Source organism: Lolium perenne, chromosome 4 (genome assembly GCF_019359855.2).
Source record: "Lolium perenne isolate Kyuss_39 chromosome 4, Kyuss_2.0, whole genome shotgun sequence".
In the NCBI taxonomy this organism is placed as follows: Eukaryota; Viridiplantae; Streptophyta; class Magnoliopsida; order Poales; family Poaceae; genus Lolium; species Lolium perenne.
Genome location: NC_067247.2, coordinates 349,661,616 through 349,683,571, shown reverse-complemented (window position 1 = coordinate 349,683,571; position 21,956 = coordinate 349,661,616).

Sequence of the window (21,956 nt, the reverse complement as noted above, 5' to 3'; positions counted from 1 at the left end):
GTTTCAAACATGGAAATTTCAAGAACATCCCAAAAGCTTCATTTTAGAGTGACTAAGAAGGATCCAGGCTTACTTATTCGTTTTCACGTGTTAAACTTGTCTAAATCTTGGTCAAACCTAGGATTTGACCAAGATTCAAATGCGCAGAAAATTAAAAAAATCAGAAAAATGAAAACCAAAGTACATAGTCTTCTTATGTCATATAGTAAGCATATTCAAGTTGATAAACAAGGTTTGAACCTTGATCTGTAGTACTGGACAAAACCCTAGTTTAACCTATTTAATTATAGATTTGTAGGTTGATTTTTCTACCTTTTTATTATTACTATGCAGCACATGTGTGTTTGCCCGTCGAGTGAAACTCGGAGGAGGAGGGATCACTCGGAAGGAGAGAAGAAGGGAGAGAATTATGGTGTCTCCCCTTTTTCGGGTGATGATGTTGACTTTTGTGCAGGGTTTGTCAGTGAGCAGGAGGTGCGAGCGAGTGAGCGAGGCCGAGAATGAGAGAGATTTGTTTTTTTTGTGAGAGGGACAACCGAAGGATCCAGAAGGACCCACAGACTTCCAATACGCATCCTGATGCGTCTTCTCTTGACAAAGAAGATGGCTGGGAGTTTGCGTACCTATTGCACGTGACTTGTGCTCACTGAAGTGTGGGACCTCACGCATGGGCACCACACGTAAGTGACAAACCTGTTGGTGTAAAAACTCGGTTGATTATTATAGTGCATTAGAACAAAGTTTCCTATGGATTCAAGGGTAGGAAATCCAAGTTAACTCATTTACATGACATTATTTTTCTTATGTCATATAGTAAGCATTAAAGTTGATAAACAATGTCTAGACATATTCTAACCAGACAAATCATGTATCTATACCCCTAACCCCTAAACTCTGTATTATGAAGTCAAGCATGTGAAGAGATGTGGTTTTGGGTTTCAAACATGGAAATTTCAAAAACCTCCCAAAAGCTTCATTTATAGTGCCTAAGAAGGATACATGCTTCCCTTTTCATTTTCATGTTTTAAACTTGTTTTAATTATCTTGGTCAAACCTAGGATTTGACGAAGATACAAATGGGTGGCACAAAATTCAAAAAAATCAGAAAAATGGATAACCAAATCACATAGTCTTCTTATGTCATATCGTAAGCATTCAAGTTGATAAACAAGGTCTAAATATATCCAAACCAGACAAATCATGTATCTACCCCCTGTCGATCTTATGAAGTCTAGCATGAAGGGAAGTCGTTTTGGGTTTCAAACATGGAAATTTCAAGAACATCCCAAAAGCTTCATTTTAGAGTAAATAAGAAGGATACAGACTTCCCTTTTCATTTTCATGTTTTAAACTTGTTTAAATCTTGGTCAAACCAAGGATTTGACCAAGATTCAAATGGCCCTAAAAAATTCAGAAAAAAATCAAAAGAATGAAAAACCAAAGCACATAGCATTCTTATGTCATATGTATAGTAAGCATTCATGTTGATAAACAAGGTCTAGACATATATATTCAAACCAGAAAAATCATCTATATATCTACCCCTAAAACCCAAATTAAACTCATTCAATCATGAAGAGAAGTGGTTTTGGGTTTCAAAGATGGAAATTTCAAGAACCTCCCAAAAGCTTCATTTTAGAGTGACTAAGAAGGATCCAAAGGCTTACTTATTCGTTTTCACGTGCTAAACTTGACCAAGATATGATTCAAATGCGCAGAAAATTAAAAAAATCAGAAAAATGAAAAACCAAAGTACATCATATTCAAACCATACACATCATGTATCTATACCCCCTAACCCTAAACTTTGTCTTATGAAGTCAAGCATGAAGAGAAGTGGTTTTGGGTTTCAAACATGGAAATTTCAAAAACCTCCCAAAAACTTCATTTTAAAGTGACTGAGAAGGTTACATGCTTCCCTTTTCATTTTCATGTTTTAAACTTGTTTAAATTATCTTGGTCAAACCTAGGATTTCATGAAGATACAAATGGGTGGGCACAATATTCAAAAAAATCAGAAAAATGAAAAACCAAATCACATTGTCTTCTTATGTCATATCGTAAGCATTCAAGTTGATAAACAAGGTCTAGATATATCCAAACCAGACAAATCATGTATCTACCCCCTGTCGATCTTATGAAGTCTAGCATGAAGGGAAGTCATTTTCGGTTTCAAACATGGAAATTTCAAGAACATCCCAAAAGCTTCCATTTTAGAGTGACTAAGAAGGATACAGACTTCCCTTTTCATTTTCATGTTTTAAACTTGTTTAAATCCTTGTCAAACCAAAGATTTGACCAAGATTCAAATGGGGGCCTAAAAATTTAGAAAAAAATCAAAAGAGAATGAAAAAACCAAAGCACATAGCATTCTTATGTCATATGTATAGTAAGCATTCAAGTTGATAAACCAGGTCTAGACATATATATTCAAACCAGAAAAATCATGTATATATCTACCCCTAAAACCCTAAACTCTGTCTTATGAAGTCAATCATGAAGAGAAGTGGTTTTGGGTTTCAAACATGGAAATTTCAAGAACCTCCCGAAAGCTTCATTTTAGAGTGACTAAGAAGGATCCAGGCTTATCTTTTCATTTCATGTTTTAAACTTGTTTAAATCCTGGTCAAACCTAGGATTTGATGAAGATACAAATGGGTGGGCACAATATTCAAAAAAATCAGAAAAATGAAAAACCAAATCACATTGTCTTCTTATGTCATATCGTAAGCATTCAAGTTGATAAACAAGGTCTAGATATATCCAAACCAGACAAATCATGTATCTACCCCCTATCGATCTTATGAAGTCTAGCATGAAGGGAAGTCGTTTTCGGTTTCAAACATGGAAATTTCAAGAACATCCCAAAAGCTTCCATTTTAGAGTGACTAAGAAGGATACAGACTTCCTTTTTTATTTTCATGTTATAAACTTGTTTAAATCTTGGTCAAACCAAGGATTTTACCAAGATTCAAATGGGCCTAAAAATTTAGAAAAAAATCAAAAGAGAATGAAAAAACAAAGCACATAGCATTCTTATGTCATATGTATAGTAAGCATTCAAGTTGATAAACAAGGTCTAGACATATTCAAACCAGAAAAATCATGTATATATCTACCCCTAAAACCCTAAACTCTGTCTTATGAAGTCAATCATGAAGAGAAGTGGTTTTGGGTTTCAAACATGGAAATTTCAAGAACCTCCCAAAAGATTTATTTTAGAGTGACTAATAAGGATCCATGCTTACCTTTTCATTTTTATAATTTAAACTTGTTTAAATCTTTTTCAAACCTAGGATTTGACCAAGATTCAAATATATGGGCATAAAATTCAAAAAAATCAGAAAAATGAAAAACAAAAGCATATAGTCTTCTTATGTCATATAGTAAGCATTAAAGTTGATAAATTAACAAGGTTTGGACATATTCAAACCATACAAATCATGTATCTACCCCTAACCCTAAACTCGGTCGATCTTATGAAGTCTAGCATGAAGAGAGGTCGTTTTGGGTTTCAAACATGGAAATTTCAAGAACATCCCAAAAGCTTCATTTTAGAGTGACTAAGAAGGATCCAGGCTTACTTATTCGTTTTCACGTGTTAAACTTGTCTAAATCTTGGTCAAACCTAGGATTTGACCAAGATTCAAATCGTTGAGAAATTTAAAAAAATCAGAAAAATGAAAACCAAAGTACATAGTCTTCTTATGTCATATAGTAAGCATATTCAAGTTGATAAACAAGGTTTGAACCTTGATCTGTAGTACTGGGCAAAACCCTAGTTTAACCTATTTAATTATAGATTCGTAGGTTGATTTTTCTACCTTTTTATTATTACTATGCAGCACATGTGTGTTTGCCCGTCGAGTGAAACTCGGAGGAAGAGGGATCACTCGGAAGGAGAGAAGAAGGGAGAGCATTATGGTGTCTCCCTTTTTCGGGTGATGATGTTGACTTTTGTGCAGGGTTTGTCAAAGTGAGCAGGAGGTGCGAGCGAGCGGCGAGCGAGGCCGAGAATGAGAGAGATTTGTTTTTTTGTGAGAGGGACAACCGAAGGATCCGTAAGGACCCACAGAGACTTCCAATACGCATCCTGATGCGTCTTCTCTTGACAAAGAAGATGGCTGGGAGTTTGCGTACCTATTGCACGTGACTTGTGCTCACTGAAGTGTGGGACCTCACGCGTGGGCACCACACGTAAGTGACAGACCTGTTGGTGTAAAAACTCGGTTGATTATTATAGTGCATTAGAACAAAGTTTCCTATGGATTCAAGGGTAGGAAATCCAAGTTAACTCATTTACATGACATTATTTTTCTTATGTCATATAGTAAGCATTAAAGTTGATAAACAATGTCTAGACATATTCCAACCAGACAAATCATGTATCTATACCCCTAACCCCTAAACTCTGTCTTATGAAGTCAAGCATGTGAAGAGATGTGGTTTTGGGTTTCAAACATGGAAATTTCAAAAACCTCCCAAAAGCTTCATTTATAGTGCCTAAGAAGGATACATGCTTCCCTTTTCATTTTCATGTTTTAAACTTGTTTTAATTATCTTGGTCAAACCTAGGATTTGACGAAGATACAAATGGGTGGCACAAAATTCAAAAAATCAGAAAAATGGATAACCAAATCACATAGTCTTCTTATGTCATATCGTAAGCATTCAAGTTGATAAACAAGGTCTAAATATATCCAAACCAGACAAATCATGTATCTACCCCCTGTCGATCTTATGAAGTCTAGCATGAAGGGAAGTCGTTTTGGTTTTCAAACATGGAAATTTCAAGAACATCCCAAAAGCTTCATTTTAGAGTAAATAAGAAGGATACAGACTTCCCTTTTCATTTTCATGTTTTAAACTTGTTTAAATCTTGGTCAAACCAAGGATTTGACCAAGATTCAAATGGCCCTAAAAAATTCAGAAAAAAATCAAAAGAATGAAAAACCAAAGCACATAGCATTCTTATGTCATATGTATAGTAAGCATTCATGTTGATAAACAAGGTCTAGACATATATATTCAAACCAGAAAAATCATCTATATATCTACCCCTAAAACCCAAATTAAACTCAGTCAATCATGAAGAGAAGTGGTTTTGGGTTTCAAACATGGAAATTTCAAGAACCTCCCAAAAGCTTCATTTTAGAGTGACTAAGAAGGATCCAGGCTTACTTATTCGTTTTCACGTGTTAAACTTGACCAAGATATGATTCAAATGCGCAGAAAATTAAAAAAATCAGAAAAATGAAAAACCAAAGTACATCATATTCAAACCATAGAAATCATGTATCTATACCCCCTAACCCTAAACTTTGTCTTATGAAGTCAAGCATGAAGAGAAGTGGTTTTGGGTTTCAAACATGGAAATTTTAAAAACCTCCCAAAAACTTCATTTTAAAGTGACTGAGAAGGTTACATGCTTCCCTTTTCATTTTCATGTTTTAAACTTGTTTAAATTATCTTGGTCAAACCTAGGATTTCATGAAGATACAAATGGGTGGGCACAATATTCAAAAAAATCAGAAAAATGAAAAACCAAATCACATTGTCTTCTTATGTCATATCGTAAGCATTCAAGTTGATAAACAAGGTCTAGATATATCCAAACCAGACAAATCATGTATCTACCCCCTGTCGATCTTATGAAGTCTAGCATGAAGGGAAGTCATTTTCGGTTTCAAACATGGAAATTTCAAGAACATCCCAAAAGCTTCCATTTTAGAGTGACTAAGAAGGATACAGACTTCCCTTTTCATTTTCATGTTTTAAACTTGTTTAAATCCTTGTCAAACCAAAGATTTGACCAAGATTCAAATGGGGGCCTAAAAATTTAGAAAAAAAATCAAAAGAGAATGAAAAAACCAAAGCACATAGCATTCTTATGTCATATGTATAGTAAGCATTCAAGTTGATAAACCAGGTCTAGACATATATATTCAAACCAGAAAAAACATGTATATATCTACCCCTAAAACCCTAAACTCTGTCTTATGAAGTCAATCATGAAGAGAAGTGGTTTTGGGTTTCAAACATGGAAATTTCAAGAACCTCCCGAAAGCTTCATTTTAGAGTGACTAAGAAGGATCCAGGCTTATCTTTTCATTTCATGTTTTAAACTTGTTTAAATCCTGGTCAAACCTAGGATTTGATGAAGATACAAATGGGTGGGCACAATATTCAAAAAAATCAGAAAAATGAAAAACCAAATCACATTGTCTTCTTATGTCATATCGTAAGCATTCAAGTTGATAAACAAGGTCTAGATATATCCAAACCAGACAAATCATGTATCTACCCCCTATCGATCTTACGAAGTCTAGCATGAAGGGAAGTCGTTTTCGGTTTCAAACATGGAAATTTCAAGAACATCCCAAAAGCTTCCATTTTAGAGTGACTAAGAAGGATATAGACTTCCTTTTTTATTTTCATGTTTTAAACTTGTTTAAATCTTGGTCAAACCAAGGATTTTACCAAGATTCAAATGGGCCTAAAAATTTAGAAAAAAATCAAAAGAGAATGAAAAAACAAAGCACATAGCATTCCTATGTCATATGTATAGTAAGCATTCAAGTTGATAAACAAGGTCTAGACATATTCAAACTAGAAAAATCATGTATATATCTACCCCTAAAACCCTAAACTCAGTCTTATGAAGTCAATCATGAAGAGAAGTGGTTTTGGGTTTCAAACATGGAAATTTCAAGAACCTCCCAAAAGATTTATTTTAGAGTGACTAATAAGGATCCATGCTTACCTTTTCATTTTTATAATTTAAACTTGTTTAAATCTTTGTCAAACCTAGGATTTGACCAAGATTCAAATATATGGGCATAAAATTCAAAAAAATCAGAAAAATGAAAAACAAAAGCATATAGTCTTCTTATGTCATATAGTAAGCATTCAAGTTGATAAATTAACAAGGTTTGGACATATTCAAACCATACAAATCATGTATCTACCCCCTAACCCTAAACTCGCCGATCTTATGAAGTCTAGCATGAAGAGAGGTCGTTTTGGGTTTCAAACATGGAAATTTCAAGAACATCCCAAAAGCTTCATTTTAGAGTGACTAAGAAGGATCCAGGCTTACTTATTCGTTTTCACGTGTTAAACTTGTCTAAATCTTGGTCAAACCTAGGATTTGACCAAGATTCAAATGCGCAGAAAATTAAAAAAATCAGAAAAATGAAAACCAAAGTACATAGTCTTCTTATGTCATATAGTAAGCATATTCAAGTTGATAAACAAGGTTTGAACCTTGATCTGTAGTACTGGGCAAAACCCTAGTTTAACCTATTTAATTATAGATTCGTAGGTTGATTTTTCTACCTTTTTATTATTACTATGCAGCACATGTGTGTTTGCCCGTCGAGTGAAACTCGGAGGAAGAGGGATCACTCGGAAGGAGAGAAGAAGGGAGAGCATTATGGTGTCTCCCCTTTTTCGGGTGATGATGTTGACTTTTGTGCAGGGTTTGTCAGTGAGCAGGAGGTGCGAGCGAGCGAGCGAGGCCGAGAATGAGAGAGATTTGTTTTTTTGTGAGAGGGACAACCGAAGGATCCAGAAGGACCCACAGACTTCCAATACGCATCCTGATGCGTCTTCTCTTGACAAAGAAGATGGCTGGGAGTTTGCGTACCTATTGCACGTGACTTGTGCTCACTGAAGTGTGGGACCTCACGCGTGGGCACCACACGTAAGTGACAGACCTGTTGGTGTAAAAACTCGGTTGATTATTATAGTGCATTAGAACAAAGTTTCCTATGGATTCAAGGGTAGGAAATCCAAGTTAACTCATTTACATGACATTATTTTTCTTATGTCATATAGTAAGCATTAAAGTTGATAAACAATGTCTAGACATATTCCAACCAGACAAATCATGTATCTATACCCCTAACCCCTAAACTCTGTCTTATGAAGTCAAGCATGTGAAGAGATGTGGTTTTGGGTTTCAAACATGGAAATTTCAAAAACCTCCCAAAAGCTTCATTTTATAGTGCCTAAGAAGGATACATACTTCCCTTTTCATTTTCATGTTTTAAACTTGTTTTAATTATCTTGGTCAAACCTAGGATTTGACGAAGATACAAATGGGTGGGCACAAAATTCAAAAAAATCAGAAAAATGGAAAACCAAATCACATAGTCTTCTTATGTCATATCGTAAGCATTCAAGTTGATAAACAAGGTCTAAATATATCCAAACCAGACAAATCATGTATCTACCCCCTGTCGATCTTATGAAGTCTAGCATGAAGGGAAGTCGTTTTGGGTTTCAAACATGGAAATTTCAAGAACATCCCAAAAGCTTCATTTTAGAGTAAATAAGAAGGATACTGGCTTACTTATTCGTTTTCACGTGTTAAACTTGTCTAAATCTTGGTCAAACCTAGGATTTGACCAAGATTCAAATGCGCAGAAAATTAAAAAAATCAGAAAAATGAAAACCAAAGTACATAGTCTTCTTATGTCATATAGTAAGCATATTCAAGTTGATAAACAAGGTTTGAACCTTGATCTGTAGTACTGGGCAAAACCCTAGTTTAACCTATTTAATTATAGATTCGTAGGTTGATTTTTCTACCTTTTTATTATTACTATGCAGCACATGTGTGTTTGCCCGTCGAGTGAAACTCGGAGGAAGAGGGATCACTCGGAAGGAGAGAAGAAGGGAGAGCATTATGGTGTCTCCCCTTTTTCGGGTGATGATGTTGACTTTTGTGCAGGGTTTGTCAGTGAGCAGGAGGTGCGAGCGAGCGAGCGAGGCCGAGAATGAGAGAGATTTGTTTTTTTTGTGAGAGGGACAACCGAAGGATCCAGAAGGACCCACAGACTTCCAATACGCATCCTGATGCGTCTTCTCTTGACAAAGAAGATGGCTGGGAGTTTGCGTACCTATTGCACGTGACTTGTGCTCACTGAAGTGTGGGACCTCACGCGTGGGCACCACACGTAAGTGACAGACCTGTTGGTGTAAAAACTCGGTTGATTATTATAGTGCATTAGAACAAAGTTTCCTATGGATTCAAGGGTAGGAAATCCAAGTTAACTCATTTACATGACATTATTTTTCTTATGTCATATAGTAAGCATTAAAGTTGATAAACAATGTCTAGACATATTCCAACCAGACAAATCATGTATCTATACCCCTAACCCCTAAACTCTGTCTTATGAAGTCAAGCATGTGAAGAGATGTGGTTTTGGGTTTCAAACATGGAAATTTCAAAAACCTCCCAAAAGCTTCATTTTATAGTGCCTAAGAAGGATACATGCTTCCCTTTTCATTTTCATGTTTTAAACTTGTTTTAATTATCTTGGTCAAACCTAGGATTTGACGAAGATACAAATGGGTGGGCACAAAATTCAAAAAAATCAGAAAAAAGGAAAACCAAATCACATAGTCTTCTTATGTCATATCGTAAGCATTCAAGTTGATAAACAAGGTCTAAATATATCCAAATCAGACAAATCATGTATCTACCCCCTGTCGATCTTATGAAGTCTAGCATGAAGGGAAGTCGTTTTGGGTTTCAAACATGGAAATTTCAAGAACATCCCAAAAGCTTCATTTTAGAGTAAATAAGAAGGATACAGACTTCCCTTTTCATTTTCATGTTTTAAACTTGTTTAAATCTTGGTCAAACCAAGGATTTGACCAAGATTCAAATGGCCCTAAAAAATTCAGAAAAAATCAAAAGAATGAAAAACCAAAGCACATAGCATTCTTATGTCATATGTATAGTAAGCATTCATGTTGATAAACAAGGTCTAGACATATATATTCAAACCAGAAAAATCATGTATATATCTACCCCTAAAACCCAAATTAAACTCAGTCAATCATGAAGAGAAGTGGTTTTGGGTTTCAAACATGGAAATTTCAAGAACCTCCCAAAAGCTTCATTTTAGAGTGACTAAGAAGGATCCAGGCTTACTTATTCGTTTTCACGTGTTAAACTTGACCAAGATATGATTCAAATGCGCAGAAAATTAAAAAAATCAGAAAAATGAAAAACCAAAGTACATCATATTCAAACCATAGAAATCATGTATCTATACCCCCTAACCCTAAACTTTGTCTTATGAAGTCAAGCATGAAGAGAAGTGGTTTTGGGTTTCAAACATGGAAATTTTAAAAACCTCCCAAAAACTTCATTTTAAAGTGACTGAGAAGGTTACATGCTTCCCTTTTCATTTTCATGTTTTAAACTTGTTTAAATTATCTTGGTCAAACCTAGGATTTCATGAAGATACAAATGGGTGGGCACAATATTCAAAAAAATCAGAAAAATGAAAAACCAAATCACATTGTCTTCTTATGTCATATCGTAAGCATTCAAGTTGATAAACAAGGTCTAGATATATCCAAACCAGACAAATCATGTATCTACCCCCTGTCGATCTTATGAAGTCTAGCATGAAGGGAAGTCATTTTCGGTTTCAAACATGGAAATTTCAAGAACATCCCAAAAGCTTCCATTTTAGAGTGACTAAGAAGGATACAGACTTCCCTTTTCATTTTCATGTTTTAAACTTGTTTAAATCCTTGTCAAACCAAAGATTTGACCAAGATTCAAATGGGGGCCTAAAAATTTAGAAAAAAAATCAAAAGAGAATGAAAAAACCAAAGCACATAGCATTCTTATGTCATATGTATAGTAAGCATTCAAGTTGATAAACCAGGTCTAGACATATATATTCAAACCAGAAAAATCATGTATATATCTACCCCTAACCCTAAACTAATCTGTCGATCTTATGAAGTCAATCATGAAGAGAAGTGGTTTTGGGTTTCAAACATGGAAATTTCAAGAACCTCCCAAAAGCTTCATTTTAGAGTGACTAAGAAGGATCCAGGCTTACTTATTCGTTTTCACGTGTTAAACTTGTCTAAATCTTGGTCAAATTTAGGATTTTACCAAGATTCAAATGCGCAGAAAATTAAAAAAACTCTGTCTTATGAAGTCAATCATGAAGAGAAGTGGTTTTGGGTTTCAAACATGGAAATTTCAAGAACCTCCCGAAAGCTTCATTTTAGAGTGACTAAGAAGGATCCAGGCTTATCTTTTCATTTCATGTTTTAAACTTGTTTAAATCCTGGTCAAACCTAGGATTTGATGAAGATACAAATGGGTGGGCACAATATTCAAAAAAATCAGAAAAATGAAAAACCAAATCACATTGTCTTCTTATGTCATATCGTAAGCATTCAAGTTGATAAACAAGGTCTAGATATATCCAAACCAGACAAATCATGTATCTACCCCCTATCGATCTTATGAAGTCTAGCATGAAGGGAAGTCGTTTTCGGTTTCAAACATGGAAATTTCAAGAACATCCCAAAAGCTTCCATTTTAGAGTGACTAAGAAGGATACAGACTTCCTTTTTTATTTTCATGTTTTAAACTTGTTTAAATCTTGGTCAAACCAAGGATTTTACCAAGATTCAAATGGGCCTAAAAATTTAGAAAAAAATCAAAATAAAATGAAAAAACAAAGAACATAGCATTCTTATGTCATATGTATAGTAAGCATTCAAGTTGATAAACAAGGTCTAGACATATTCAAACCAGAAAAATCATGTATATATCTACCCCTAAAACCCTAAACTCTGTCTTATGAAGTCAATCATGAAGAGAAGTGGTTTTGGGTTTCAAACATGGAAATTTCAAGAACCTCCCAAAAGATTTATTTTAGAGTGACTAATAAGGATCCATGCTTACCTTTTCATTTTCATAATTTAAACATGTTTAAATCTTTGTCAAACCTAGGATTTGGCCAAGATTCAAATATATGGGCATAAAATTCAAACAAAATCAGAAAAATGAAAAACAAAAGCATATAGTCTTCTTATGTCATATAGTAAGCATTCAAGTTGATAAATTAACAAGGTTTGGACATATTCAAACCATACAAATCATGTATCTACCCCCTAACCCTAAACTCAGTCGATCTTATGAAGTCTAGCATGAAGAGAGGTCGTTTTGGGTTTCAAACATGGAAATTGCAAGAACATCCCAAAAGCTTCATTTTAGAGTGACTAAGAAGGATCCAGGCTTACTTATTCGTTTTCACGTGTTAAACTTGTCTAAATCTTGGTCAAACCTAGGATTTGACCAAGATATGATTCAAATGCGCAGAAAATTAAAAAAATCAGAAAAATGAAAAACCAAAGTACATAGTCTTCTTATGTCATATAGTAAGCATATTCAAGTTGATAAACAAGGTTTGAACCTTGATCTGTAGTACTGGGCAAAACCCTAGTTTAACCTATTTAATTATAGATTCGTAGGTTGATTTTTCTACCTTTTTATTATTACTATGCAGCACATGTGTGTTTGCCCGTCGAGTGGAACTCGGAGGAAGAGGGATCACTCGGAAGGAGAGAAGAAGGGAGAGCATTATGGTGTCTCCCCTTTTTCGGGTGATGATGTTGACTTTTGTACGTGCAGGGTTTGTCAGTGAGCTGGAGGTGCGAGCGAGCGAGCGAGCGAGGCCGAGAATGAGAGAGATTTGTTTTTTTTGTGAGAGGGACAACCGAAGGATCCAGGAGGACCCACAGACTTCCAATACGCATCCTGATGCGTCTTCTCTTGACAAAGAAGATGGCTGGGAGTTTGCGTACCTATTGCACGTGACTTGTGCTCACTGAAGTGTGGGACCTCACGCGTGGGCACCACACGTAAGTGATAGACCTGTTGGTGTAAAAACTCGGTTGATTATTATAGTGCATTAGAACAAAGTTTCCTATGGATTCAAGGGTAGGAAATCCAAATTAACTCATTTACATGACATTATTCTTCTTATGTCATATAGTAAGCATATTCAAGTTGATAAACAAGGTTTGTACATATTCAAACCATACAAATCATGTATCTATACCCCTAACCCTAAACTTTGTCTTATGAAGTCAAGCATGAAGAGAAGTGGTTTTGGGTTTCAAACATGGGAATTTCAAAAACCTCCCAAAAACTTCATTTTAGAGTGACTGAGAAGGTTACATGCTTCCCTTTTCATTTTCATGTTTTAAACTTGTTTAAATTATCTTGGTCAAACCGAGGATTTCATGAAGATACAAATGGGTGGGCACAATATTCAAAAAAATCAGAAAAATGAAAAACCAAATCACATTGTCTTCTTATGTCATATCGTAAGCATTCAAGTTGATAAACAAGGTCTAGATATATCCAAACCAGACAAATCATGTATCTACCCCCTGTCGATCTTATGAAGTCTAGCATGAAGGGAAGTCGTTTTGGGTTTCAAACATGGAAATTTCAAGAACATCCCAAAAGCTTCATTTTAGAGTAAATAAGAAGGATACATACTTCCCTTTTAATTTTCATGTTTTAAACATGTTTAAATCTTGGTCAAACCAAGGATTTGACCAAGATTCAAATGGCCCTAAAAATTCAGAAAAAAATCAAAAGAATGAAAAACCAAAGCACATAGCATTCTTATGTCATATGTATAGTAAGCTAGCATTCATGTTGATAAACAAGGTCTAGACATATATATTCAAACCGGAAAAATCATGTATATATCTACCCCTAAAACCCAAATTAAACTCAGTCAATCATGAAGAGAATTGGTTTTGGGTTTCAAACATGGAAATTTTAAGAACCTCCCAAAAGCTTCATTTTAGAGTGACTAAGAAGGATCCAGGATTACTTATTCGTTTTCACGTGTTAAACTTGTCTAAATCTTGGTCAAACCTAGGATTTGACCAAGATATGATTCAAATGCGCAGAAAATAAAAAAAAACAGAAAAATGAAAAACCAAAGTACATAGTCTTCTTATGTCATATATATAGTAAGCGCATTAAAGTTGATAAACAAGGTCTGGACATATTCAAACCATACAAATCATGTATCTATACCCCCTAACCCTAAACTTTGTCTTATGAAGTCAAGCATGAAGAGAAGTGGTTTTGGGTTTCAAACATGGAAATTTCAAAAACCTCCCAAAAACTTCATTTTAAAGTAACTGAGAAGGTTACATGCTGCTTCCCTTTTCATTTTCATGTTTTAAACTTGTTTAAATTATCTTGGTCAAACCTAGGATTTCATGAAGATACAAATGGGAGGGCACAATATTCAGAAAAATCAGAAAAATGAAAAACCAAATCACATTGTCTTCTTATGTCACATCGTAAGCATTCATGTTGATAAACAAGGTCTAGACATATATATTCAAACCAGAAAAATCATGTATATATCTACCCCTAAAACCCTAATTAAACTCAGCCAATCATGAAGAGAAGTGGTTTTGGGTTTCAAACATGGAAATTTCAAGAACCTCCCAAAAGCTTCATTTTAGAGTGACTAAGAAGGATCCAGGCTTACTTATTCGTTTTCACGTGTTAAAGTTGTCTAAATCTTGGTCAAACCTAGGATTTGACCAAGATATGATTCAAATGCGCAGAAAATTAAAAAAATTTAGAAAAATGAAAAACCAAAGTACATAGTCTTCTTATGTCATAGTAAGCATATTCCAATTGATAAACAAGGTTTGGACATATTCAAACCGTACAAATCATGTATCTATACCCCCTAACCCTAAACTTTGTCTTATGAAGTCAAGCATGAAGAGAAGTGGTTTTGGGTTTCAAACTTGGAAATTTCAAAAACCTCCCAAAAACTTCAATTTAGAGTGACTGAGAAGGTTACATGCTTCCCTTTTCATTTTCATGTTTTAAACTTGTTTAAATTATCTGTGTCAAACCTAGGATTTCATGAAGATACAAATGGGTGGGCACAATATTCCTAAAAATCAGAAAAATGAAAAACCAAATCACATAGTCTTCTTATGTCATATCGTAAGCATTCAAGTTGATAAACAGGGTCTAGATATATCGAAACCAGACAAATCATGAATCTATACCCCCTAACCCTATAGTTTGAGGCCATTTGGATGAGGTCGAAAAAATTCTTGGATTAGAATCGTGTTGTTCGAACCCCGTAGTTGGATTTTTTTGAACCTTGATCTGTAGTACAGGGCAAAACCCTAGTTTAACCTATTTAATTATAGATACGTAAATCGATTTTTCTACCTAGGATTTGACCAAGATTTATGGGCATAAAATTCAAAAAAATCAAAAAAATGAAAAACCAAAGCACATAGTCTTCTTATATCATATAGTTAGCATTAAAGTTGTTAAACAAGGTCTAGACATATTCAAACTAGACAAACCACATGTATCTACACCCCCTGACCCCTAAACTCTATCTTATGAAGTCAGGCATGAAGAGAAGTGGCTTTGGGTTTCAAACATGGAATTTTCAAAAACCTCCCAAAAACTTCATTTTAGAGTGACTAAGAAGTATACATGCTTCCCTTTTCATATTCATGTTTTAAACTTGTTTAAATTATCTTGGTCAGACCTAGGATTTGACAAGATTCAAATGGGCATCAAAATTCAAAAAAATCAGAAAAATGAAAAACAAAAGCAAATAGTTTTCTTATGTCATATAGTAAGCATTCAAGTTGATAAACAAGGTCTAGACATATTCAAACCAGAAAAATCATGTATATATCTAGCCCTAACCCTAAACTAATCTGTCGATCTTATGAAGTCAATCATGAAGAGAAGTGGTTTTGGGTTTCAAACATGGAAATTTCAAGAACCTCCCAAAAGCTTCATTTTAGAGTGACTAAGAAGGATCCAGGCTTACTTATTCGTTTTCACGTGTTAAACTTGTCTAAATCTTGGTCAAATTTAGGATTTTACCAAGATTCAAATGCGCAGAAAATTTAAAAAATCAGAAAAATGAAAAACCAAAGTACATAGTCTTCTTATGTCATATAGTAAGCATATTCAAGTTGATAAACAAGGTCTAGACATATTCAAAGTTTCAAACTAGACAAACCATGTATCTACCCCTAACCCCTAAACTCTGTCTTATGAAGTAAAGCATGAAGAGAAGTGGTTTTGGGTTTCAGACATGGAAATTTCAAAAACCTCCCAAAAACTTCATTTTAGAGTGACTAAGAAGGATACATGCTTCCCTTTTCATTTCCATGTTTTAAACTTGTTTAAATTATCTTGGTCAAACCTAGGATTTGACAAGATTCAAATGGGCATCAAAATTCAAAAAAAAAATCAGAAAAATGAAAAACCAAAGCAAATAGTTTTCTTATGTCATATAGTAAGAATTAAAGTTGATAAACAAGGTATAGACATATTCAAACCAAACAAATCATGTATATATCTACCCCTAACCCTAAACTCTGTCTTATGAAGTCAAGCATGGAAATTTCAAGAACATCCCAAAAGCTTCATTTTAGAGTGACTAAGAAGGATCCATGCTTACCTTTTCATATATTTTAAACTTGTTTAAATCTTTGTCAAACCTAGGATTTGACCAAAAGATTCAAATGGGCATAAAATTCAAAAAAATTAGAAAAATGAAAAACACTACGAACAGTGAACAATACTGTTTCGCGTCCCTACAGTACACCATGGACAGTGTTGCGAGTGACCTGTGTCCTTCACGGATAGAGATCAGGTGACATGCACCTTTCGCATGTCACCTGGTGACATGCGACTTAAATCTAAATTTAAATATTGTGAAAAAATCATGTCCCAACCTATAGCCCTCTCGATTTATAGGCCCCTGCCGCCTCTCCCCATTCACTTCACTTCTCGCTACCTCACTCCTCTCGATTTATAGGCCCCTGCCGCCTCTCCCCATTCATCTTCAAAATCCTATAGCCCCAACCTGTACAGTGCTCGTCGGCGGCTGTACCATCCACAACCTCTGTATTAGCGCCTCCCTGCACCCCCATCTTCCGGCGATGAATCCCACGAGTGGACAAGGGGGCCTGTTAGGTGTGTGGCCCACCGTCGTAATCCCCCAGCAGCAACTACAGGACCTCGCCGCCAACTCGCACGCCCCCCTACAGCTGCTGCAGCAGGCGCATGGAGGCCTCGCCGTTGAGTCTGATGTGCCCACCAAGCGGCAGCGGATCAACGACCTCTCCGTGGGCTCAGACGTGACAGTCCTGCTGCAGCTGCAAGACAACCTCGCCGTCGCCGGAGTCGGTCCTCTCCAAGGAGGAGAGCTTCGAGGTCAGTGGTTAATGTAGTTTAATCATTGGTTTAAAACTAGTTAGCCCCCTACTGAGTATTATTCGGTGGGGATTTGATGCAAAATACTTCATTCACCATGTTTTGGCGTGAGTATTTGCGGCAGATCAGGACAACCTGAGAGATAGCCTGTCTTGGGGCATTATTACTCGTAGTTTTTTTTTGAGGGGTTCCTCGGGCCTTATTAGTGAAGCGTCCAATTTCTATTCACGTAATCCATGCCAGCAGGCCTCAGGACTTGTAATTTTGCATTGGAATCAATCCCTCAGCCTGATCCATGCTAGAACGGGGTGGATGCCTGGAAGGAGAAGCAGCAATCGGAGCACGTATGTGGAACGACCAGAAACGCGAGAGCATAGAGGTGTTGCGGTTCCACGTCCACCCGACGTGCGCGGAAGTGTTTCCTGAGGATCCCGCGACTCTGCTCCTGTCCAATAATCTTCTCAAACAGATAAAATGTGTACTTATTAAGAAAGACCCAGATATTACTCACTGAACCATGTGAAAACACGTCAACCAAACAAGGCACAAGGGATTTCTACTGCACTAATACTAGCTGCATTACCACTTTCGAACTTCAATGCAAACTTGAAACTTCACTGCAGTCTTTTTCCCCCTTTCGAACTTGAGATCCAGCCTCTCCATCGATTGATGCATAGGGCAAACTTTATTAGTTCATGTTTCGTTCTTAGTTTGAAACTTTATTACTCCAAGCTCCGGAGTACTCATATTACTACAGTATTGCAATTGAAATTTATACATATTACAATTACTATTGAAGTTAGTCTTGTACAGATTACTATGAGTATTGAAGTTTAAGTCCTGCAAACTTTCGGAGTACTATATTTTTACTATTGAAGTTACACTCTTGCACTTTATTAGTATAATATCATGTGTCACACAGGGTCGCTCTGTGAATCTACCATCTAATGAAGGACGACAACATGAAGCGTCTCTGCAAGTAATCCGGCGGTCGCTCCTGGATGAGTCGCGCGAGTTGATTGACCATGCGTCCAAGCTCCGAGATGTGAACGCACATCTGGTAAACCGTGCTATGAAGCTATGGAATGAGTATGCCGTACTCTTGAATGAGCACTCATCTCTATCAAAGGAGAACTCATCTCTATCGAAGGAGAACCTCTCCATGGTAAATCAGAACGGGTCTCTAACGAAGGAGAACATCTCGATCCTAAAAGAGAACTCATCTCTGAAAAAGGAGAACATCTCCATCCTAAAAGAGAATTCATCTCTGGAAAAGGAGCACACCTACTACAAGTGGCGGAGCATGACAGGAAACAAGTAATCTTCTTCGGGTGTGAAGAAGTTGTACCCATATGTGCATGTAGAGAGGTGGAGACGGTTGCCGATGAGACAAGTGAGTAGATTGAGGAGGGCAGCCACAACCCACAATGTTTGTAGTTACAAATCTTCTATCATAAAAGTAGTAGTATCGAAATTAATATGTATCCCTTAATATATATGTGGTGTTTGACAATATATAGTTTAACATGCAAGGACTCTGCAATGTAATTTGTATCAGTTTGATTGGCTTTCTACCCAAGTGAGCATGTGTCATATTTGTCCAAGGTTTGATTTTGCATCTTATCATATTTTGTTGAATACCATACTAAAAAATTCCATGTGCATCATTTTGATGCAGAGGCTGGGGGTCTCAACTTCCATTACGAAAAGGATTTGTCAAGACATGAAACATTGGATAAAATCCTTGACTATACCCTGCAAGTGTGGCACCTAGAAACAATGATTAAAATTCAAAGCTGCATCTCCTACCAATACAAATGGTATATCAGACAATTTTGAAACAAATTGAATCCAACCCGAAATAAATTAAATTATATTTGGAAGAAGATATGTAGAAGTACCCCCGTACAAGAGGACGCTATGTGCAATGCACGACATATTGGCAAAAAATTACCCGCATGTACCAAAGGCATGGGCACCAAGATCTGATGCAAATTTGAATTCGGCCAAAGGAGGGTACTAGCAAAGATTTCGATCGTGTCAGCGATCCAGACATTCTTATGAAGTAAAGGGAATTTGATCATCTTGGTCTTGCAAGTAATGAAATGTGGGGACTCCTAAGATCGACGCCTTCAACACTGATGTTTCTTTTTCATCAGAAGCTAGTGGCTGACAACTTTGATTCCTATTCGGCTGATGCAGATATCCATGAGATCATCAAGAGGATCTTGGAACATGTTGAAGCACGTGTCGACATTCTGCTCTCGTGCTTGAAGGCAGATGATTTTGATAGGGTGATGCAAAAGCCGCCATATGGTCAATAGATTGTTATTATATACAAGGATGTTGTTTCTTGGGTCATCATCTAGATCTTTTGTTTTCTTATGTGTTAGCAGTACTTTATGGAAACTATGTTAGTATTGTCTTATACTGAATTGTTGCTATATCTGGACACCGGATGCTTATGTTCTATGACATTATGGAATGTATGGAAAAAAGATGACACCTTTTTAGCTATTCAGAAAAGGCAAAAAAACAACAACAATTTGTTTCCCACAATAAAATGAAATCTTATTGCACCTTTCCCCAAAATGGTAATGCACATTTTACCTTGGGCATTTTCGTTAAGACCCATGGTTTTTTATATAAAATGGTAGGCCATATTTTGAAGCTAGTTTTTTTTTAAACATATCAAAATTCAAGCTTATCATTTTATAGCCACAAGTTCACTTTTTTTTCTTCATTTTTTCCAAAACAGGGTGGGAATCGAATGCATGCCATTCCTTGCAAACATTGGCGAATGTCGGAAATAATCTTAGATAGGGCGAACTCTAAAAGAAGAGGTAAATACCGAAATAGTCCCGAGACATTGTGATGCATGTAATTCTAACGCAATCCCAATAAACCAAAACATATTTTATTATAAGTAGAACCTATATACATACCAATTATGTGATCAATGGCAAAACTTTAGTTCTTTTGAAAATCATTTTGTAATTCGATCGATCAAGAATTTTTTCAATATCTTTTGCTCGATGCACAACTCGGAATTTATGATCTTTGTTGTCGAGCCATTTCAGGAGTCCTTTAAGTCATAGGATAGGAAAAACGTATGTACATCTTGTCTATTTGAATCCTATGGGAATATGAGTTTCTTTGATTGTACCAAAGGGATTTTTCCCTGAGGGATGACCTAATGTTTTGTTCATATAGGATTTGTAGTACAAGATTCATATGGGATATGTTCCGTATGAATATAACCAATAGTGTAGAATAATTCCCGTAGGATCTAAATCCTATAAATCAAAGGAGCCTCAGTTGTTTTCGTCACCACATATAAAATCAGCGCCAACTCAATGAGATGATAAATGTTGTCGGATGAAACATGGCGTTTCTTTCAAATATAAAGAAATATCTGAAGTCTTCAATTCTACGCGTATGATAATGAATAGCTCAAGGTTATTTTACATATACTAAGATCCATGATACATCAATCTTTTTAATGCGGAGAACGAGTCTATATATGTTTTTTGGTACCTAGTCCATGTTTTGTTTTCGAAATCGGCTCCACGCAGTGTTCACTAAAATAGGCGCAACTTTGTCATATGAAGTCCGTTTTAAGTACTCAAATGTTCAGAAAAAAACACATATATATGAATGGATATTCACTAAAAATCAAGGTAGGATGGCTGCCGTACCGCCCATGCTTACAAATGAGACCTTGATGGGGTCGGACAGCGTCCATTTTTTTTTTCGCGCATCCACCAAACCATTTCAACGAAGCGCCAAAACACCGGCGAAAATAGCTCGGGTTGCCGCCTCCAATTTTCAAATGTTCGAATTTCCCATCTTATCCTTTCATCAAAAACGTCCCCAGCGGTTCTTCTCTTATTCGGGCCAAGGCCAATCTCACCCTAGCCATTAAAACATACCACCGGCACAGGCGCCGAATCCCACATCTCTCATGCGTCACCCACCGAATCGGAGCATCTCGCCCGACGACGGCAGTGCACCACCGTCCCACCTCGCCACCACAGCCTCCTGACCAGCCGCTGTAGTGTCCGAGAAGACGTTGTCAAGCAAGCCGGAGCCGCTTCCCCGACGAAGGCGCACACCGCACCATTTGTGCTCCACCGTAGCCGACGCCCACCGCGCCGGATCCTGCTCTGGACGCCGTCCACCTCCGCCGCTACGTCGGATCTGCTTCCCGACTCCCTGGTCTACCGCACGGTGAAATGGGTAGACCCCGCGCCCAACCGGTCCACCGCGCGAAACCAAAGCGTAAAGCCGTCCACTCCCCATGCGAAGGTTGGTGTTTAGCCGCTTCCGTTATGCATTTCATTTCCGAACATCAGTTTCGTGCGATCTGTTTTAGGGCTTGTTTGGTACTAGAGTTTTACTGGGATTAGCAGGGATAATCCGCTACAAACTTTAAATCCCCACTTATCCCCAATGCATGTTTGGTGCTAGAGTATGAGCGAGTATAATCCCCACTTGTCCCTACTTTTCCGAAAAATTTAGTGTATTTTTTCAATCCCCAATACTCTACCCCTACCTAGTGGATTGGGGATGGGGTTTTGTGGGTATTGGGTGAATTCTGCTGTCACCCAATACTCTAGAGTATTATCCCCACTAATCCCCACTAAAACACTGGACAGAGATCAGGTGACATGCAATAGGCATGTCACCTGAGAACAGTGTTGTGACATGCGACCATGTTCTGATCGTTGGACTGAAAATGGAGGGCCAGATCAACATGAACAAGAGACGCTACAGTGGACAATCCACAAGGCATCGCTATAGGGACAAATCTACAGGCATCGATACAAGACATCCGCTACGGGGTCATCTACAAGACATCACTACGGTG